Here is a 21,776-nt window from a genome sequence, read left to right on the forward strand (position 1 = left end):
GGAGGGCTGCTCACAAAGCCTTTTTCAGGCCACAACCTGGATCCAAACACAAAAGCAATCAGAATGTATTAAGTCAGGCATTAAAAGCAGTTACATTCAGTTATTTGCAGTCAAATAATAAATGCAATTAAGTGTAAGCACAAAAATAAAAATTCCTACAAAAACATTCACACTAATTTAACTAAGGTGAGTTAATCACACAGACTAAGTAGTGCTGATGAAAACTGTCTTATACAGATGACAGATCACAGATTGGAGAAGGGGAAGTGGGAAGCTAAGCAGAGTTATGGAAGGACTTACAATGGCATGCATTGGCTAGGTGGTCAAAAACAGCAGCTCTGAAGAGCTTTAAGACAAATTGTTTTGTATATCTGCATATGAATGGAGTTCCACATGGCAGGACCCATTTTGAAAAATGACCTGACATCTGAGATGGGGTCTTAAAGACTTCATTAGGGTGTACAAAGAAAAGGGCAGTGTCTAATGTAAACTGACACTTGCTGGTCAAACGAGAGCAAAACTCCTAATATAGCTGTTTGTATTTGGTGGTGGTAAAGAATTGTGGCTTGTTACTGCTGGAGTTTAGTGAACAGTGGTAAGTCCACTGGTCTGTTAACTTCACCCGGTGACATGTTTTGATTTTTTTTTTTTTTTTTTTAATGATGCTAACATTAAGAGAGTGCTAGTGTAAAAAGAAGCATGACATATTCCAGGTATGGTAAAAGTATACTTTTTGCAATAGGCTGCTGAGAATGTGAACTACCAAAACTAGCAAATATGAACATGAATTTTAGCCTGACTAGAAGTTACTCAGAAGTTTGTGTGTGCTTTTGAAATGTGGCACAGCAGTCTAAATGAATACAAAGTTATTTCAAATGCTCTTGTAGTGGAACATTACCACTCATTATCAAGTTGTAATAGAGGATTACTGCTAAGCCCTCAGAAGAAGAATCCCAAATAATGCAATTTTTGCTTTGCTAGCATTCAGAACTAGTTTATTCTTGCTGAATAAGAGGTATTTCAGAAAAACTGCTCCTGTGAAACTGTAGTACAGCCTTCTTTGAAGAGGACAATGTTACCAATGAATAGGATAGCTTTGGTAGAGTAGTAGCATTGTGGTGTATCTTCATTGCACTCTGTTTTAATTATAGTCTGCTTTCAAATGCATTTCTAAAATAGGAAATAGACCACAGCTGTCGTTCTTATGAGCAACACAGAAATTCGATTTCTTCCTATCCACCCCAAACAGGTGCTGTTGTGTTTTTAACCTCAATTCTCCATCTAGTTGCCTACCTCTTATGTTAATTTGACTGCATATTCCCTTCACTCTCTTTCATTGTTATCTCCAGAAAGTACAAATTATCATTTAGTGAAGTCACTCCCCTTTAAGCTATTTAATTGCATTGGCCACCCCACTGTATTCTACAGAGCCAGAATACCAAGTGCCTATCCACATCCAATCTCTCTTGCTCTTTCAAAATTAGTGGCTCTCCCCTTAGACTGATAAAGGTTGTGTTACACCCCCCCCCCCTCTTCCACATCTAACTGCTTTGTGAACACTGCAATGTTTAGGATATAAACTCAATTTTCCAAGTTGGCTTTAAAATCTGCAACACTTAGTCAAGAGTACCAATTATTGGAGAGCTCTCATTCTGCCACTCAAGTCATCTTAGAGTTAGTGATTCTGCTTTATTACTGATGAGAGAAATAGCATAGGAAAGTACAGTTTTGTACCTACCATAAATGTAGATGTTCGAGTGTCTTCACTGCTGCAGTCATTACACTTGGGTTATCCTGCCGTCAGGCGGTCCCGCAGTCGGCCAGAGTTCCAAAGTCTTGGCCCGGCGTCGGTTGCTGTCGCTTCTTCCCTGACGTCAGTGCGCCAGAGGTATATAAGATGCAGCTGACGCCATTTACTTCAGTTTTTCTTGCCCCAGATGTCAGGTGCCCCCAAAAATATAGGAAATACATATTGCTTACAAAACATACATAAGGTAAACACAAAACCTTCAGTAACCAGCAAATACACCACATAGGAAGTATAGTGTAGAATGTAATAGACAAGACCCAGCTAAGCAAGAGGGGATGGCGGGTGGGTAACCAGGACTGCAGCAGTGAAGACACTCGAACATCTACATTTATGGTAGGTACAAAACTGCACTATGTTCATCGTGTTTCACTGCTCCAGTCATTACACTTGGGTAGAATCCCAAAGCTGAGTAAGGGTGGCTGGTTCTATAGAGGATTTGGTGTGGCTATGAGGCCCTGCAGCACTGCAGTGGCAAAGCCAGCTCTAGAGCTAGAGTAAAGAGGCAAGTGATAATGCTTGGTAAAGGTGTGCACTGAACTCCAAGTTCCAGCTTCCAAAATGTCTTTGGTAGGTACTCCTCTAAGGGAGGCAGTAGAAGTTACAGTTGCCCTGGTGGAATGTGGTCTAATGTTGGATGGTACAGGTTTCCCATGCTGTGTGTAGCAGAACCGGATACAGTGTCCTATCCACTTTCCCTGTGATCTTGCAGCATAGGATACAAACAGTTGCTCAGTTTTCCTGAAAGCTTTTGTTTTGTCCAACTAGAAGCGTAATTGCCTGTGTATGTCCAAGGAATGTAGAATTCCCTCCCCTTTATTCTGGGGATTTGGATAAAATGTTGACAAATGAATAGTTTGGTTAAGAGCCACACTGGATACCACCTTAGGCATAAATGAAGGGTCTGTTCTTAAGGAAACCCTGTCTTGGTGGAAAATGATGAAAGGCTCCACTGCCATTAGTGCCTGTAGTTCTGAGACTCTTCGTGCTGAGGTTATTGCCAGTAGCAGGGCAGTTTTCCATGATATATATTTTAATTCTGTTGAATTGGCTGGCTCAAAAGGAGGTAAAGTGAGTTTTTCCAAGACAAAGTTGAGGTCCCAAGTAGGTGTTGGTGCTCTCCGGGGCGGTCTTATGTTTTTAGCCCCTCTGAGGTACTGCTTTAGCAATGGATGAGAGAAAATAGGAGGATCTGTGTTGTAATGAGCCGAGATGGCAGAAGCGTGGATCGTAATGGATGAGAAGGATAGTCCTTTGCCCAGCATCTCAGTTAAGTATTTTAGTATCTGAGGAATGTTAGGGACAAGAGGGTCAAGGCTTTGAGCCTGGTTCCAGGCACAGAATCTCTTCCACTTTTCTGAATAAGATTTCCTGGTGCTAGACCTCCTGGCCTCCAAAATGACACCCTTAACAGCTTTAGAGAGAGGTGTTGCCTGTTTGGCTAATGAATCTGCCATGCAGCCAGGGATAAGGTTTTGAGCTGACTGTGCAGGATCTGATTGTTTTCTTGAGTCAGAAGGTGTGGAATTTGAGGCAAAATCCAAGGTGGGCCTTGAGCTAAGTTCTTTAAGATTGGGTACCAATGCTGGCGTGGCCAGTCTGGAGCAATCAGAATCATATGTGGTTTTTCTTGTCTGGCTTTTAGGAGTACCTTTGAAAGGAGAGGCAGAGGTGGGAAGGCATAAACGTGTAGGCTTTTCCAGCTGAACGAAAGAGCATCCACTTTTCATGCTTGTGTGTGATAAGTCCTTGTGCAGAATTTTTGTAGTTGGCAGTTCAGTGGGGAGGCAAAGAGATCTATGTCCGGGCACCCCCATTTTTGTATTATCATGCTGAAAATTTGTGGATTTAATTTCCACTCGTGAGAATCCATGATGTTTCTGCTTAGGTCGTCTGCCAGAGTAATTTTCTTTCCTGGCAGGAATTGTGCTTGCAGATGAACTTGATAAGTTAGAGCTGTGTTCCACAAGGTCATGGCTTGTCTGCATAGGGGTTAAGAATGAGTTCCCCCTTGCTTATGTACTACATTACTGTGGTGCTGTCTGTCTTTAATAATAATTGTCTTGGATGCAGAAGGTCCTTGAAAGCTGTTAGGCCATTTTGTACAGCCAACATCTCTTTTTGATTGATGTGAAGATACATTTGGTCTGTGGTCCATTTGCCCTGAATGCATTTTCCTGCCATGTGTGCTCCCCAGGCGTAATCTGAAGCATCTGTTGTTAAAGTCTGCCTGGCTGTGGGTAGAGTGAAAGGCTGACCCTTGTTGAGGTGACATGTCTCTGCCCACCATCGAAACTCCTGTTGTAGGCAGGGAATTAGTGGTATTACCGTTTCCAAGCTGTGAGTGTTGAGTCCAAACACTTTTTAGGTACCATTGTAATTTCCTCATATGCAGTCTGGCATATGGAATTAGTAGTATGCAGGATGCCATGAATCCCAAGGCCTGCAGAATTTTTCTTGCAGGGAGTTGAGGCTTTGTTGCCATCAATTGAAAATACTGAGTCAGTTTGTCCTTGTTTGTCTGGCGTGAGATAAGCCATCTGGGCCGTTGTATTTAAGCTGGCACCCAGGAATATTATCTCTTGTGAGGGCACTAGTTTTGATTTCTTTTCATTTACTGTGTACCCTAGGAAACTTAACAACTTTTTTACAAATGCCAGATGGTTTAGAAGAATGTCCTTGCTCTCTGCTTGAATCAGGCAGTCGTCCAGGTATGGATATATTTGAATTCCTTTTTGTCTGCAAAATGCAATTACTGGTGCCAGGCACTTTGTGAAGACCCTGGGCGCAGTAGATAAGCCAAAGGGCAGTGCAGAGAATTGGTAGTGCATTGAACCAGCTATGAATCTGAGGTATCTTCTGCAATTTTGTCTGATAGGGACATCCAGGTATGCCTCTTTGAGGTCCAAAGTAACAAGCCAAGCTTTCTTGCCCAACATGGGAAGGAGCTGCTGTAGTGTCAACATTTTGAATTTCGGAACACCCAGGAAAGTATTTAGAGTGGAAAGGTCTAGTATGGGTCTCCAGGCTTTGTCCTTTCTGGGGACCAGGAAGAGTCTTGAGTAGAATCCTTGTCCTTGTTCCTGCTGTGGTACTTTTTGAATAGCTCTCATGTCCATGAGGGCTGTAATTTGTTTTTGTTCCTCTGCCCATTGATTTTGTGGCAGGTCTGGCATTCCTTTTAGCCTTGGTAAAGTGTGAAAGTGGAACCTGTAACCTTGAGACACAATATTCAGCACCCATTTGTCTTGGGTGATTGCTTGCCAGTTTTGTGAAAAAAGTGCTAGCTTCCCCCCCTAAGGGAGCTGCCAAAAGGGAGGAGTTTGGCATTGGAGGGGGGAAGTCATTGGGATTGTTTCCTGTAAGGTTGTGACTTGTCCTCACCTCCTTTTGGGGTTTAAGCACCCACTGTCGTGGTATGTAAGATCCTTGGGGCTGAGATCTGCCTCCTGGGCGTCTGTATCTGCCTCTTTGTGGCCTGTCTGACACTGGGAAGGACCAATTTTTAGTAGGCCAATTTCTGCTAAATCTTGGTGGCTGTACCTGTAAGAAATCATTCACTGTTTGCATAGATTTTGCCTTATCCTCCATTTTCTTTAATACCTCTTCTGCCTTAACACCAAATAAAATATCTTGCTGTAAAGGAGCATCCAATAATTTTGCTTTAACATGATCTGTTAAGCTTTGTTCCTTTAACCAAGCATGCCTTCTAATCACAGATCCTGTAACTGCTGCTCTACAAGAAGCTTCTAATGAATCAAAACCACATTGCAAAGTACGCTTTCCCACTTGTTCAGCTGCATGCAATAAATCCTGCATTTCCTTAAAATCAGGTTGTTCTGCACTTGTGCTCATTTTCTGTTTTAACTGAGACAGTAAGTATTGTTGATATTTAAGCGTGTGAAACTGGCAGTTTAAAGCCCTCACTGCTAAAGTTGCAGAGGTGTAAACTTTCTTCCCCCATCTGTCTAATGCTCTAGAATCTCTGTCCGAGGGGACTGGATTTTTAGCCGTGGGGGCCTTTACCCCTTTGGGACCCTGGGAAATAGTTTCTGGGTCAGCAGCAGGGATTTTATAAAGAAATTTGTGAGAGTCAGGGACTCTGTAGTACCTGTCTGGCTTGACTGGAGCAGGGGGTAAAGAATCTGGATTTAGACTGGATTCAGAGAACACATCGTCCACAATATCCAACACTGGCAGAATAGCAAGGGGCTTGTGCTGAGGCAATAAAAGAAAGTCTCCGAGCCTTTTCCTGGATTCTGAATAATCCTGGCCCTCCCAATGGAAATGCTCCCTCATGGTATGTAAAGTTTCCCCAAAAGAGTAATCCTCAGGAGGAGAGGCTGAAGGAATAGATTCTTCAGCATCAGAATCCTCATGGGGGGTAAAGAATATCCCTGGTCTGAAGAGGAATCAGAATATATTGAAACCTGGTCAGAGGAATCATAGTCTGTATCCTGCCTAGGCCTTTTATCAGGAGAGGGATGGGACCCCTGATCAGAGTAATTAAGTCTTCGGCCATTTTGAGCATCTGCTTTTTAGGCATGGAGGCTTGTCCAGGTGAATGCTGTACTTGCTTCTTTGTCTTTAATGTAGTTTTAGACTTGGCTGTAGATGCAATGGTAAGTTGTGAAGGTCTGAAAACACCCTCAGAAGCCGATGCCTGCTCAGCGGCTCCGGACCCATCTGAAGGGTTAATCTCCGTAGGCCCAACACCTTGAGTAACCAGCGGCCTAGGCAACTCCACGTGGGAGTCGGTTGTGGCCTGCGGCTCTGAGGTAGCGGGTGTCAGGGGCTGCGAAAGCGCCTCGCTGAGAACCGGCGACTGGCCTAGAAGAGGCTTCGTCGTCAGTTTTGGGCCTCGGATGCCTGTCCTTATCCTTATCTTTGCGTTTTTTGTGAATTCCGGTCGTCGGTTGTTCCGACGGCATGGTATAATTAAACCTTCGGCCATAGTAATGGCGAGCAAAATCAAACCGACGTTTAATAGTGCGTTTGTTAAATCTAGCACAAAACCGGCAACTAGTGACATCGTGATCTGGGCCTAGGCATGGGATACAGTAAGAATGAAAATCCTTATGAGGTATTTGCTTCCCACAAGAAATACAATTATTAACTTTTACTGACATCGGTCTGAGGCAAGAAAAAGTTTCCCCAACGGGGTACTTAGCTTTATTGAAGACTTCGGATCTGAAAATCAAATTTGAAATCTCAGGAGTCGGCCGACCGGCACTTGCGAACTGCTTTTGCTTCGGGCACCGCGCGGCAAGAAAGACTGAAGAAAATGGCATCGGCTGCATCTTATATACCCCTGGCGCACTGACGTCAGGGAAGAAGTGACAGCAACCGACGCCGGACCAAGACTTTGGAACTCTGGCCGACTGCGGGACCGCCTGACGGCAGGATAACCCAAGTGTAATGACTGCAGCAGTGAAACACGATGAACATCATTTATTTCCTGGAGACAGCTGATCTCCAGAAAGCCTGATTTATTTCCTGGAGGCAGCTGATCTCCAGAAAGCCTGACAGCTGCTTTACAGATGACAGTTTGGAATTCGGTGACAGAAGGCACAGAGGACATTGATTCCTGACTGTATCTGACAGAGCAGTGGGTATGTGTGTGTGACCTTCCTGATTACTCTGGCTGCTATTCAAGGCATCTATCAGGAAAAAGCTACAAGCAGCCTACAGTTCCTGCATCATCTTGGCCAAGACTACTGATCACCAAAGAGCCTGTGGCCTGCTTCTCATATTGGGATACATGCTACTGTTTTGCTTATTGAGAGAGAAGAAGCAAAGGGGCCATTGTATCTCAGCAGAGTGAAGCTGTGGTGAAACCGGCACCAGTACTAATTAGTCGAATACCCACTATTCATTATTAGAAAGCTAATTCTTTCTTTTCAGTAGGTGGTGCTGCGGTAGCGTTGTCGCCTCACAGTAAGACGTTGTCCTGTTCGATTCTCAGCTAGAGCGTCTTCTGTGTGGAGACATGCATGAATGGGCATACCTTCGTTGAAGGTTGTGCATCAGGGCCGGCAACTCAGCACGTAAAAATCAACTGCCAGTCATTAGCGGACCAGAGTTCCACTGTGGCAACCCCTAACCGGGAAAAGCCGAAAGACACAACAACAACTTCTTGATTAGCTGATGTCTAACCTAACTTCAGAATATCTCCCTAAATAGTTTGCCAATAAATCATCAAGGTCTACTTTATTAGTCTCCTTCAACTATTTGGCAGTGCCCTGTATAGACCTAGGCACCTTAAGTGGACATTTTTCCTGCAAATGCAATCTTAAAACTTCATGAATACCTAGTTGCACACAGGGCAATTAGTTTGCATTGACAAGCATTGTATTCAGAGTTGCAAACCAGATAGTCATGACATTACTTTATAGTCCTACCACAGCTGACTAATCAATAAAAAAGGTCTGTTGCATGGAAATGAAGTTTCCCACATCTCTGTTACCAGCTTGGTAGATATGGGCATCCAGAGGTAATAAAGAAATTGCCTCATGTTTACTGACAATCCGCTAATTCTCAAACAAACTAATAAGATATGTGAGCAATGTATTTACACAATGTCACTGGATGAAAAGCTCTCATATAAAAGCACTTCTAATGTCAACCAGTTTGTCAGTAGTACACACACTGCACACAGTACAAAGCAGACACACAGACTCACATATGCTGGACTCTTACATGTAACCTTCCTAAGCCCCAAAGACTTCCTAGATGAACTACACATAACAAATGCCCTCAGCAGCCTCAAATGTACTCTTTCAAAACAATATGCACATCAACACATACAGCCACATCTCATGGATCTTCTACTTCTAAGCCCATAAGGCAAGTCACCACACAATTCAAAATTATGGTCATTGGAGACTCCATTCTTTAGCACAATAATGTCCCTCTCACCAGGCTGATTAAGGAGAAAGTCAGTCAGTTGCTTATCAGAGGCCAGGATTCACCACATTACACACACACAGTTCACTGGATCACAAGTACCAGCATGACTTGGTCACAGACCATGTGAGCATAAATGACCTGAAACATACCTCCCTAGACTATATGAAGAGAGACATCATGGACCTCTTGGAAAACAAATTCCAGGCTGGTATAAGCCTAACATTGAGCAGCATTTTTCCCTCTCCAAGGATGATGCCACAGTATGAAAAGATGACTGAAAATTGGCTTAGTTTCTGGCATCATTCTAAGGGGGGTGTAATACTTGTCAGTATGGAAGAAGATGGTCATGTAGACCACATTGCTTTGCCAAGGATGGTCTGCACCTCTTACCTCTAGTCTTTCCAATATTAGCTCCAACACTGTCCTTCCCTACAGCTCTTTTTTAGGAAATGCCAAAATGAAAGTACTTATAATACTGCACATCAAAACCAAGAAAATCTAAAGGTGTTACTGCTCAATGCTATGAGTTTAAACAAGACACTCCACTTCCTACAAGGTCTCCTCACCCTAAGAGGATGCTGACATCTGTGTAGTCACTAAGAAATGGTAAAAAGACATGAAGAGTACAATGGTAGTACAAGACTATACTGCCTTCCAAACATTTAGGCCAACTACTACACAGACAGTGACTAAATATGAAGGTGTCTCGATTTACATCAAAAATAAATATACCTCAACGCTAGTCAAACAGGACAATGCACTTGAGCTTCTCCACATTTAAATCACCATAGGCAAAATCCCATACCACTTCCTTGCAAGCTATAGTTTCCCCTCTATGACCCAGGAAACCAACACCACATATTTAAGCTTACTGGAAAAACTCACCATGCAATCCAATAACATACTCATGGGTGATGAATTATCCCACTATTAACTGGGAATCGTATATGATATAACACCAAATGTGCAGGCACAGAGATTACTGGGTTTTGCAAACACAAATTTCCTGGATTACATTGTCAGTATGCCAATATAATCCAGGAAATTTGTGTTTGCAAAACCCAGTAATCTCTGTGCCTGCACATTTGGTGTTATATCATATACAATTCCCACTTAATAGTGGGGTAATTAATCACCCATGAGTATGGTATTGGATTGGATGGTGAGCGTTTCCAGTAAGCTTAAATATGCCGACCTGCAGCAGTGGTGCTGCGGTAGCATTGTCACCTCACAGCAAGACGTTGTCGCGTTCGATTCTCAGCTAGAGCGTCTTCTGTGTGGAGGCATGCGTGAATGGGCGTGCCTTCGTTGAAGGTTGTGCGTCAGGGCTGGTAACTGGGCACGTAAAAATCCCCTACCAAACATTAGCGGACCGGAGTTCTGCTGTGGCGACCCCTAACCGGGATAAGCCGAAAGACACAACAACATTGTCAATATGCCAAACAAAGGTGAAAACATACTGGATCTAATCCTCACTAGTATGGGATAGCACTGCACATCCCCTAGTGTAATGTTCTTCTGGTTAAGGTCAGACCACAAAACTGTCTCCTTTGAAGTAAAAAAAAAAAAAAAAAAAAAACCCAAACCTGGAATGTTCAGTTACTACTCTAAGGCTAACTTCCTCCTATTGAGTGATCACCTACCAACATTTCAAGACTCCATAAACCCTGATAACATTCTACCTACACAGAACTGTTCACAGAAACACTAAACAAAGACATTAACAGCTGCATAGAGGCAGCTGTACCTACCAGGAAAAAATATAGAAAAAGCAAAACAAGCCACCATGGTGGAATCACATCATCAATATGCTGTATAACAGAAGAAAGAAAATCATGGCAAAAATTAGGAAGTGTAGAATCCAGCCGGATTAAAGCACTCTCAATAAACTAAACAAACAATTCTGAGGTCAACTAAAGTGTACCAAACCCAAATTTGAGGTACATTTGGCCTCCCAGGCAAAGGACAACCACAAGGCATTCTTTAGCTATGTCCTGAACATCAAAGGTAAAACACAATTGTATGCAGAAGCTCATTGTTAATGGAGGTACCTATACTGCACCAGAAGATATGCCAAGCTTACTGGCAGACAAATTCAGCTTTACCTCTCCCCCCCCCCCTCAACCTCCCCTCAGGAAATACCACTAGATTTAACTCCTACTACTATCACTACGGAACAGGTCCTGAAACTCTCTCTAAGGTAACAACAATGCATCAATGGGCCCAGACAATATCCCAGGATGCCTTCTAAATAACATGAAAGATAACCTATCAGACCCTCTAGAATTGCTACTTAACCATAACCTCCAAACAGGCTTTGTGTCTCATGAATGGAAAATAGGAACATTCATCCCACTGCACAAAGGCAGGCCATCTACAGAGCCATAAGTCTCAATAGTTTCTTATGCACAGCTATGGAAAGAATTATAGGTTCATAGGTAGGTACTAGGCTATCTGCCCGAGGGCATTTATAAGCCTAGCCAGTGTGTGTCAGCTTTCGCCGCCCCATTGATTAATTAACTGAGCCTCTGTCAAGAAGAGCCAATGAAGTGATCACAGGGGTGTATTTTCGGTTACCCATCCACTCGTCAAGGTTTCTCTTGAAGAGTTAGTGAGGGGCTCTGCCTAATGTAGTTAGGAATTTTGTTCCAAGGCATGGGGAGTCTCTGTGACAGGAATCTATCCCTCCAGCATGTTCTATTTACTGTTGTGGCGAGTTTAGCTCACTAGAGCGAGTGGCTTGCAGTGACTTGGATTTCTTTAGGAGGAGCATGTCCATCAATTCTGAGTTGGACATGGCTTTCTAAGTCAGGCAGAGATCCCCTCTGAGTAAGCGATATGCAACTGAGTACAGCTGGAGTTTTCCAGTCGGGCTGCATAGGACATATGTTTGAGGCCAGTAATCCTCTTGGTGAGGTACTTTTGTGGTCTTTCTAGCTGTTGGAAGCGTCTTGTGAGGTACATCCCAAATGAGGCATTGTACTCTATGAGGGCACAATAACCTCTTTATTTCTAGATGCGAACCCTTCAGTAATTAGATGGGTTACATAGAAGGATTTTCTAACTACTTTGGCAATATGATTGTCAAAGGAAAGATTACTATCTACCTGGGTCCTCAGATCTCTTATTACCTCTTCTGTATTAAGGGGTGGTAATTCATGGGCATTTTGTTTTTCCCAAACGGGATGACTATGCATTTTTTGTCATTTAGCTTGAGACCATGACTTTGACACCAGGTGTCCGTGACAGTAAGGCACTTTTGGAGAATGTCCGTGTCAACCGGAGAGTCAATTATGGCTCCCAGTTTGCAGTCATCGGCGAACTTGGTTAGTCATAGTCCTCCTCTGTTTGCCTGTACATCTGAGAAGTATATGCCAAACAGTAGGGGGTCCCAGGACCAAGCCTTGTGGGACACCATTTGTGAATGGTTTAGAGTCGGACCTGGAGCCCGCTATTCTTACCATGTGAGTTCTGTCTGTAAGCCAGTTGGCAACCTATCTCGTGACGTAGGGGTTTATGTTCAGGCTGGTGAGTTTTTCTATAATTCCCGAGTGGGGAATGCTTGTTATGTGGCAGATTCTGGCTCCCACCAGGCAGCTAACAGTAACCTTCTCCTTGTCCAGCCTAGTGAGTGGGACATCAGTGAGCCTGACTATAGAGTCGCCTGTTACTAGTGTGTTAGGTATGTTATTTCACCTTAAGGGCTGTGATTTTGTGTTTTATGTGTTGTCTGGTTGTGACTGGAGGTGCAGTTTTTTTGGGCGTCTGCTTTGGAGGTCTGTGATGCTTTTGCAGGTTTTTATTTAGAGCCTCCAAGTATGATTTTGTGTATTTTTTGCCCGTGCTGGTTTAGTATGTCTATGTGAGGCTGGAGGTGTGGTGCAAGTGTTAACCTTCTCCTCGTGACTGCCTGTTCCAGTCTTGGGTGGAGAGAGCTTAGCCTCCAATTTAGCTATATAATTTCATCTCTCACATATGTTAATGTTTTGTGGTAGGAGGAGAGGGTTGTCTGTGTACATGAGGCAGTTGTAACATTGCCTCAGGATACCAAGGTTCGCCAGCTGGACTGGAGAGTATACCTGAAATTGCCCTTTGGTCATGCTTGAATAGTAGGGTGAGCTGTTTAGTCTCTTGGTTAGTGAGGGGTGAATAATGAGCCTTACCCTGCTGGGCAATCAAGTGTCGGGGTATATTAGTGCTTGGTATTAGGTCTGAGCAAGTGCTGGACTGTAGGATGCTTTTTAAGTGCTTAGGTTGAGAGTTAGACTACTTTCAAGGGAAAAACTGAACAGGAGACTTGGTGGAGCCGGAATAAATTTAGCCCTAGCTAACCGGCGTTACCCGGACGTGCAAAACTGTGCAAACGCGATTTTTACAGCAGGGAAATGAAAGAGATAGAAGTTAGCCCAAAATGGCCTATAAACTACTAACTTCTGGGCTGGAACCACTCCTCCAGGGACAGATGGCTGCTCAAAGCTCCCTCTCACACAGGTGAGCAGAGAAACCTCCCTCTATCCAAGTAAGGTATGGGCAACTCAGAAAATTGTAACACAGCCCTGAATTCAGCACTAGCCTGAAAACTGGACTATACTAGCTTAGAAAGGTGGGAAACAAGGAAAAATTTTTTTTTTTGAAAAGATAAGGCAAAAACAGTAAAAAAATGCACTTAAAACAGCTTTAGATGACTACAATCAGAAAAGGCTTTTAAACAAATTACCCAATTAACCAGTAAAAAAATCTCAAAACTGAGCCCTGTTCCTGTAGTCTTCAATCAGACAAGTTCTAACTGCACACTCCTGCCACTGGGGTGCAGGGGAACCTTCTCCAAAAAAGAAGGCCTGGATTAGTGCTCAAGTTATACAAACAAAGCTAGATTCAGCAGGCCTGGATCTAGTCTATGCTACAGCAAACAAGGTGCACCAATTTCAGTAAGAAACAGTTTAAATATGCAGGCACTATAAGCCTTTAACCAGAAATTCCCAGCTCAGAAGGGCAGAGTCCAGCCTCTCCTCCCACAAGAGTGCAGACCACAAACCCTCTTAATGTAAAATAAATGGCCTGAAGCCCAAGTGCTTAAACCAGAACTAATACACTTTTAGAATAACAGACACTGAACTTTCAATCAGCAGTTCCCAACTTAGAAGGATGCAAGCTACCTGTCCTGCCACAACAGTGCAGACCACAAACCTTCTTAATGTAAAACAACTGGCCTGAAGCGCAAGTGCTTAAACCAAAAGGCTTAGAATGATAGCTACACTTTAATCAGGTTACTACCAAGCAGTAATAAATACAATTGAATACTTTTAAGAAGTACTGGATTAGTGCTCAAGTTATACAAAGCAAGCTAGATTCAGCAGGCCTGGATCTAGTCTATGCTACAGCAAACAAGGCGCACCAATTTCAATAAGAAACAGTTCATTTTCCATCATCATGGAAATAATGGAGTTCCATTATCATGGAAATAATCAATAATGACATAGGAAACTTCCAGGCAGTGGACTCAACCCAGTTTTGTTTTGTCAAGGGTAAGTTATGCCCTCTCAATCTGGTGGACTTCTTTGAAAAGGTTACCAAAGCAATGGATGAGGGCAAAATTGTTCACACTGCTTACCTTGACCTGGCTAAGGCATACGACAACAGCCCACATCACCTAACTGTTGACAATCAAGAGGTGAGGTATAAATCCTTATGTTACCTGGTAGATAGCCAGCTGGCTCACAGGCAGAACCTAGGAAGTTAAAATAGGAGAGTCCACCTCTACAAAGAGGCCAGTCACAAGCTGAGTCCTCTGGAGGACAGTCCTTGACAGCTCTTTTTTTTACTCCTTTTACTTTAGGCCTTTCAAGGCTAGGCTTCTAACTTCACAGACAGAAAGCAAGCAAATTAACAAATACACAACAGAAAACATGACATAATGGCAGGAAGGGCTGACACAAACAAAACAAACTCAGAGATGCAGCTAATCAGGCACATCCAACAACTGGAACATCCACAGAGGTCTTTCACTAAAAGAATACAGGGCATAAGAACACATCAAAATCCTATGGCATACAAAGGGTACCAGAACTTGTCAGAGATTTGGAATACACGGTTAGGCTTAAAAAGGCCCAAGTGGTTGTTAGCCTAGTACACACCTATGAACAATTATCCTTGGCCACAGGAGCTAGTCTACGTTTATGGGATGTTATACTAGTCTTTATAGCAGTCTTCAGTTTCTTGGGAAGACATTTTATATTCACTTTGTATGGGAGTTTTTGGCTTTACAATGTAATCTAAGTAGGTTCTTCCTTCTACTGCGCAGTTTATTATCTACTGACCAATATGGTGGTTTGTTGTAAAATCTGTCAATATAATTGATTCTGGTGGGGGCTGCTCTGCCAAAGCATTTATCTAAGTGAGCATAAAGATCTTTGGTATGTGTGGCTTCATATCTGGTATCCACTGTGGGGTGACAATAGGTGAATTTTGATAATTTATCATACAATTGTAAATGGCTTGCTCTTATTTTTTTTAAGTCTCAAAAGAGAGTAGCGTTTATTAACAGTGAGGTAAATGTTCTGAAGGTGAATGTAACCAGACTGTAGTCTGACTTAACTAATGAGGGCCCAACCAGGGCAGGGGACATGCTGGGTCAAGTTTGTGAAAACTAGCTCCAGGATATTTCCACTCTGGTGGGATTTTGGACAATTTGATCCCGTGAATTCTCATTACCCCAATCTAAGAAATGTTGTACATATCCCATTACTAGAAGTGTAAGTACTCCAGTCTATGGAGGGGTAGTTGAAATCACACAGGATTAAAGAACGACCTCTTATAAATGATATTTTCAAGGAATACAAGGAAGTTTTCATGATTCTGTAGGGCTATAGAAGGGCTAGAAATTGAAATTCTGATTTGCCTAATGGGAGCTGGCAGTCTGATGAGCTTCAAGCTGATAAAATCCTTGATGAACACTAAGACTTCTGCAATTTCCATTGGGCTTGATGTGACAGGCACACAACCAGGTCAAGGAGAAGTCTTCTTATACTTGAACCATGTCTCTGACTGCACAGACATGTACTTGTTTTAAGTTCTGAAGTGTTTCCAAACTGAGCAATTCCTTGTTAAGACTACTAGCAATGAGAAGAGCCATCTTAATGTTGATCGATTTAGAATCTGATTTGTTAGTTGGGATAGTACGTTCAGTGGATGCACTTTGCCTAAAAAAGGCACTATGGGGGCAGCAAATGCTTTGGCCAGTATGAGGAAGACCTTGCATGAGAGGTGCAAACCATTCTTTGCAAATCCAATTGTTGAACGTAATTATCTTTCCCTTAAACCTAGGCAACACAAAGAAGCACAGAGTTTCATCCTTGACTGAAGCATGCACAGCAAGTTCCATCACGTCCTTCTTGCACATCTTTCATGGGTTATCATAGCAGACCATTCACTCCAACATGGACTACTTCTACATCATACTTGCTGGAGGAAAGGGTCCTGAGGACACTTGAAATGTCAGCAACCCTTGGTCCCAAGAGCGAGAGAGTGAGACAGAAGCAGAGATATAGCAAACAGTAACCCTGTTCTAGTTTAGCCTAGTGAGCATGAAGTCAGTGTTACTAACAATGGAGTCACTAATTTCTAGGATGCCTCCAGAAACTGATTTATTCTGATTAGATACTAGTGTGTTATGCTGGTGAAATGATTATGAAGGGGTACACGTAGAAGATGCATTAAGGGGGTTACAGTGATGCCTACTAGTTCTAGGAGGCTTGAATAGTGTTTTTTTCCCCCACATCAGCATATGACAGTTTACTGATGTTAGTATGAGGATGTTGTGCTCAAGTGGGCGAGGGTAAGACAGTGTGATGCTCACTGTATGCATATAATTCGAGGGGATGCCTCCAGTTTATCTGTGTTTGCACCTCTCACAGATAGTCTCTGTTACGTTAAGCAAGAGTTAATTTTCAGTAAGCATGAAGCAGTTTTGTTTTTTTTACACTGCCTTAGGATGCCAAGTGCTAGAAGGCTGTCAACAGAAGGGACGCTAATCTGCAGTCTTGCCATACTGCCAAGTACTATTTTAAAGGAACTTTGGGAAATGTAAGGAAACAAACAAACATGGTCACCCAGTATACATAAGAAAAAACAAAACACAAACTAGTGCAGATGGTAACAAGAGCACACTGAACTATGCAAGTCAACGTAGCTCCACTCAGGCACTTACAGCCCAAAGCATAACAACGACGGTCACCCATGAGATGAAGGAGGGAGGATTTTTGCAGTAAAGACTTGGGGAAAACTTCACTTGCCATAGTAACCATTGTCCAGCTACAATTGCCATGCTCAGCATAGCTGATAAGAGTAGAAAAGCACACAGTACAAGGTAAAGCTCAATGGAAAGCAGCTGTAAATTCAACCAATTATGGCTTTTAAATGGGACTTCTCGAAGTACCTCAGAAAAAAAAAATTACTTACGAGCCGGACTTTGTACTGGGGAGGGAGACACAAAATACCCTACAGGTCTTGGAATCTAAGATGGTGCCCAGGAATATTCCGATACAAAGGCTGTAAGCTGAATGTATGGAGGTTCAGGATCTCCCTATGCTCAAGAAACAATAAACAGTGTAAGCAGTGAGCCTCCTACAACTCCACTATAGAATATGCCTGGATCAGACAATCATCTCTGTAACACATGACTGGGGAATGCCACACTGCAGGGCTTGGTATCTAGGGCAAAACCTAAGAGTACCCTAGTACAAAGGCAGCAGGCTGAATGTTTGGAGGTTCAGGGACATATCTAAACTTGCCCAGCAGTGGATGGTACAGCTGAGGTCCCTCTACCTCTCTAATGTGTAACATGACATGATCAGTCAAACATCCCTGTAGCAACAGATGTAAATGCATTTAACCTCATAGGTGGAAGATCTAGAGCCATGCATTTGAAGACTATAGATGCAGTGTATAGACTAACAGCAAGTAAGTTAACTGTAATTGTGAGCTTCCTACACTGAGCCAAATATACAGCCTGTACGCTTTGCAATTAGTGATGTTCAGGCAGCTGACCTTCATGTAGAAGGTGACAAGGAAGTTGTCCAAGCATAAATGAAGGACAGAAAGTAAGGTGGTCATTCTGAATTTCTTGAACTTACTGCGGCTGGAAAGCTCTGCAATAGTAAGCTCTCTTGCTTAGGCACAAGGAACAAATTGGAGGTAACCCTTTCCCTGGTACAGGGCTGGGACAACCTCAACTGCCCTGCAGTTCAAATGCTGTCAGAGAATAGACTTGGCATGGTGCAGCTATACTTCAGGCAGAGGAGACTTACAGGAAGGGAAGAAAATACTGGATACATTATTACTGTATCGGCTAATCTACAAAGGACCCGAGTTCTATGGCTGGATTGTAATTTTCACCAATCAGAATTTACAACTATGCAATTGTCCATGTCCTGTATATAGATCAAGTCAACCAGTATCCACCTGACATCAATTTCTACAAATCTATAAACTATGAAGATCTGACCTGCATCTACACCAACTGCTATGAAGTGCCACACAACTAAATACTTAACCCAACTTACAAGAAAAAACATAACTAAAGCTAGTTGAGAAGAGTACCCATCCACCTAATGAAGAGCTCTTGAACCCATACAACATGGTAAAGAAAGCAGAGTAATGGGAGCATATTCTCCATACATTGCATAAACAGCAGATCTTTGAGGACCAGTCACTATAACTGTAAATTTGCAAGAAAACTGCTCACAATTTTTTTCTGCTGTGCAAATCTGAAAAAATAATTTAAGAAGTTCAAACAGTAGAGTATGAACAAAGGTCTATACAGATCTTTACTCTTCCCTGGTGACACACAAAGGCAGACAAAATCAATGCATCATAATACATGGGTTTAGCCAATTTATATTGTCTTTTTTTTCATCCAGAATATACATCAGCTGTGTCTTTATCCCAACAAAGACCAATACTTATCTCATACCAGCATTCCGTGGGACTGTAAGATAACTACATACAGACACAGCATTACTATGAACTTTCATCTGTTCTAAGAGGCTATTCTTACATGCATACAAAAGTGTACTTGTAATAAAAACCTCTCAATTGTACAATAAGGTATTTTACATACTAGTACAGTAAGTAAAAGTCATCTACAGCTCTTTGCATGTGAATTACGGAAAAGTAGCTTTAATGCAATTCAGCCTCTTTGCAATCTTAAATGACTGTACTATCTTTTTTGAAGAATCCCAAGCAATGTCACTAAATCTGTGGGAGGTGGACAGTGGTAAGATCCCTCCTCCCCCACCAATAATACAGCCATTTCAAAACCTGTACAACTTTTGAGTGGTGCTTCCAAGCTTGTAGTGTTTTATTAAGGTGTTAAAAATAGCCTATGTGACAGTTTCCAAGATATTTTATGAAGAAACATTTCTGGAATAAGCTGCTACTCTATTAGAATGCCCTCTCATTTTGCACTGGAGAAATTCACCATGATTGTACTAACAAAGAATAATACAATGGACCAACAAGAGATTCCATCTGTTTACCGACCATAAAGTGTTTTTTTTTTGTCAGTCTATCAAATCTTGAATCCATCTAGTATATATTGCACATGTACTTCTAGAAAATGCGGATGTCCACATTCAATCTGCTAGCCTGGATAAGATATAGGTAACTGAAATGACTGGTTCCAAGAAACTACTGCAAAAATCTTGGAATAAAAGGACAGATTCATTTTTAATGGCACCCTTTTACTGTGAAAAAATCAAGGTGGTTTTGCACATGAAATGAGGATTTTAGGTCTGAAACCACTTTGTCCAAGTAAACAGCAAACACAAAATGTCTTCCATGGATTATTTTACATCTACCAAATATTCTGTTTTGAATGGAGAGAATGCTCGTATTTAACAAAGTTTAGTTTCCCAATGTGGATAAGATACATCTTCAATAGTTTTAAGTGAATAGCCCCCATGCAAACAGCCTTCCTAGAGAAAATTCCACACTACTTACTAAATTAACAATTAACTACTACTTCGGACTGCTTACAGCTTATATGTACAGTGGATATAAAAAGTGTGCACACCCGGTTAAAATGCCAGGTTTTTGTGATATAAAAAAATGAGACCACAATAAATCATTTCAAAACTTTTTCACCTTGCCAGCCTTTACAATACTTAATATCACCTCAACTGTAAGTAACCAACTTAAACAAACCAGAGATTTATCTCACTTATCACCAGACACCTTTAATGAAATTTTACAAAGTATTAAATGGGCAGCATTAAAATCTCTTCCTCTTGATGACGCAGTTGAATTATTCAATTTCAACATTTCTTAAGATCTTAAATAGTTTAGCCCCACCCTGACTAAAAAGAGTCAAGACTAACCATGCCAACTGGCTCACCAAAACCACAAAGCAAATCATGTCCGCTAGAAATGAAGCTTGGAAAGCCTGGCAAAAATATAAAAATCCTTCTAACCTCACTCTATACAAATATCAACGTAATCAGGCAAAATGACTAGTCATTAAACATAAAAAAGAACCCTTTCATAGTCTCCAGGACAAGCATAACCTAAACCCAAAGAAATTCTGGGGAGCAATCAATTCCCTACTTCACCCAGGCTCAAACAATCCATGCCCACACCCAAATAAAACACCCTCTGAGATTAACATTAACTTATACCTCACATTAACTTATACTTCATTGACACCATAACTAAGCTGACCATTTCCTTTCCACTAACTAGCCTCAACTCACCTAACCAACTGTCACATTTCCCACCTTCTTCTCTACCTAGCTTTTCTTTCTCACCTATACCTACTTCCACTACAAAAAAAAAAAAAAAAACTCCTTCAAAAACTCAAACCTTGCACTAATGATCCAGACAGCTTAAATGATGAATTCTTACAACTATCCGCAAGTTCCATTGCTTACTCCATCAGCATAGTCCACAATAGATCAATTCAGGAATCCCTTATACCACACATCTGGAAAAAAGTAAATATTCTTCCACTCCATAAAGGCGGCAATAACTCTTTTGACATCTCCAGCTTCCGACCCATCGCTATTCTCTCCCCATCTCCAAAATATTAGAAAAATGTGTTCATACCCAGCTTCTTAACCATTGAGTTAAAAAACAACTTCTTTCCCCTACTCAACCTAGCTTTAGGCCAAGTCACAGTACTAACATAGGTCTCATTTCATTTATGGACACTGTAAATAGGGCTTGTGGCAGCAATCCTACTCACCTTTCCTCAACATAACCACAGGAGTACCCCAAGGATTCATATTGAGCCCCCTTCTATTTGATATATTCATTAACAACGTCCATAACACTCTTACTCAAAGCACCATGATCCAATATGCAGATGATTCTGCAATCATCTGCACTGCCAAATCCACTTCTGAGTTACAACCGCTAACCCAACAAGCCTTTACATCTACTGAAACTTGAATGTCAAATAACCATCTCGCTCTAACCCCCCAAAAAACTAAACTAGTATTCCACCCAAAAAAACTACCCCCTTAACAAGAATGAAATCTCTGTCCACTCCAAGAAAAATACTATCATAGAAGTTGTTTCTATCACCAAACTGTTAGGAGTCATCATTGACAAAAACATAACATTCGACATCCATATCCACAGCAACATCAAAAACTGGGTACCCTGTACAAGCACAACTATTTCCTTAACCTCACTGCAAAAAAGGCTCTAGCCTCATACTTTCTACCATCCCTATTATATGGAGCCCCAATCCTTACTAATATCCAGTCCTCTCTAAAAACCAAACTTGACTCGTGTTACAATAAGGTTACCACATTTGCAACAAATGCAAAATTCAAAGCACACCACTGTTCATCTGTACGGCAACTAAATTGGGTTGAACTACCACATTATCTCACCTACCTACAGTTAACTACTGCACATAAAAAAAATGTAAAAAAGCATGCCAAAGTACCAAAAAAATCACCAATAAAAAGTCCAAGGTACCCAAAGAAGGGAAATCCAGCCACCAAACGAATAAAAACAGCTTTATTCCAACAAACTAAACCACATTAATGTTTCTTAA

General features: G+C 41.9%; 1 protein-coding gene across 5 annotated transcripts in view; it reads right to left on the reverse strand.

The window, feature by feature from the left end:
- RFWD3 (ring finger and WD repeat domain 3) overlaps window positions 1-21,776 on the reverse strand; it is a 948,792-nt gene that overhangs the window by 442,315 nt on the left and 484,701 nt on the right. The gene's annotated exons all lie outside the window — the stretch shown is intronic.

This window comes from Protopterus annectens, chromosome 8.part1 (assembly GCF_019279795.1).
Source record: "Protopterus annectens isolate FY-2018-M chromosome 8.part1, PAN1.0, whole genome shotgun sequence".
NCBI lineage: Eukaryota > Metazoa > Chordata > Ceratodontiformes > Protopteridae > Protopterus > Protopterus annectens.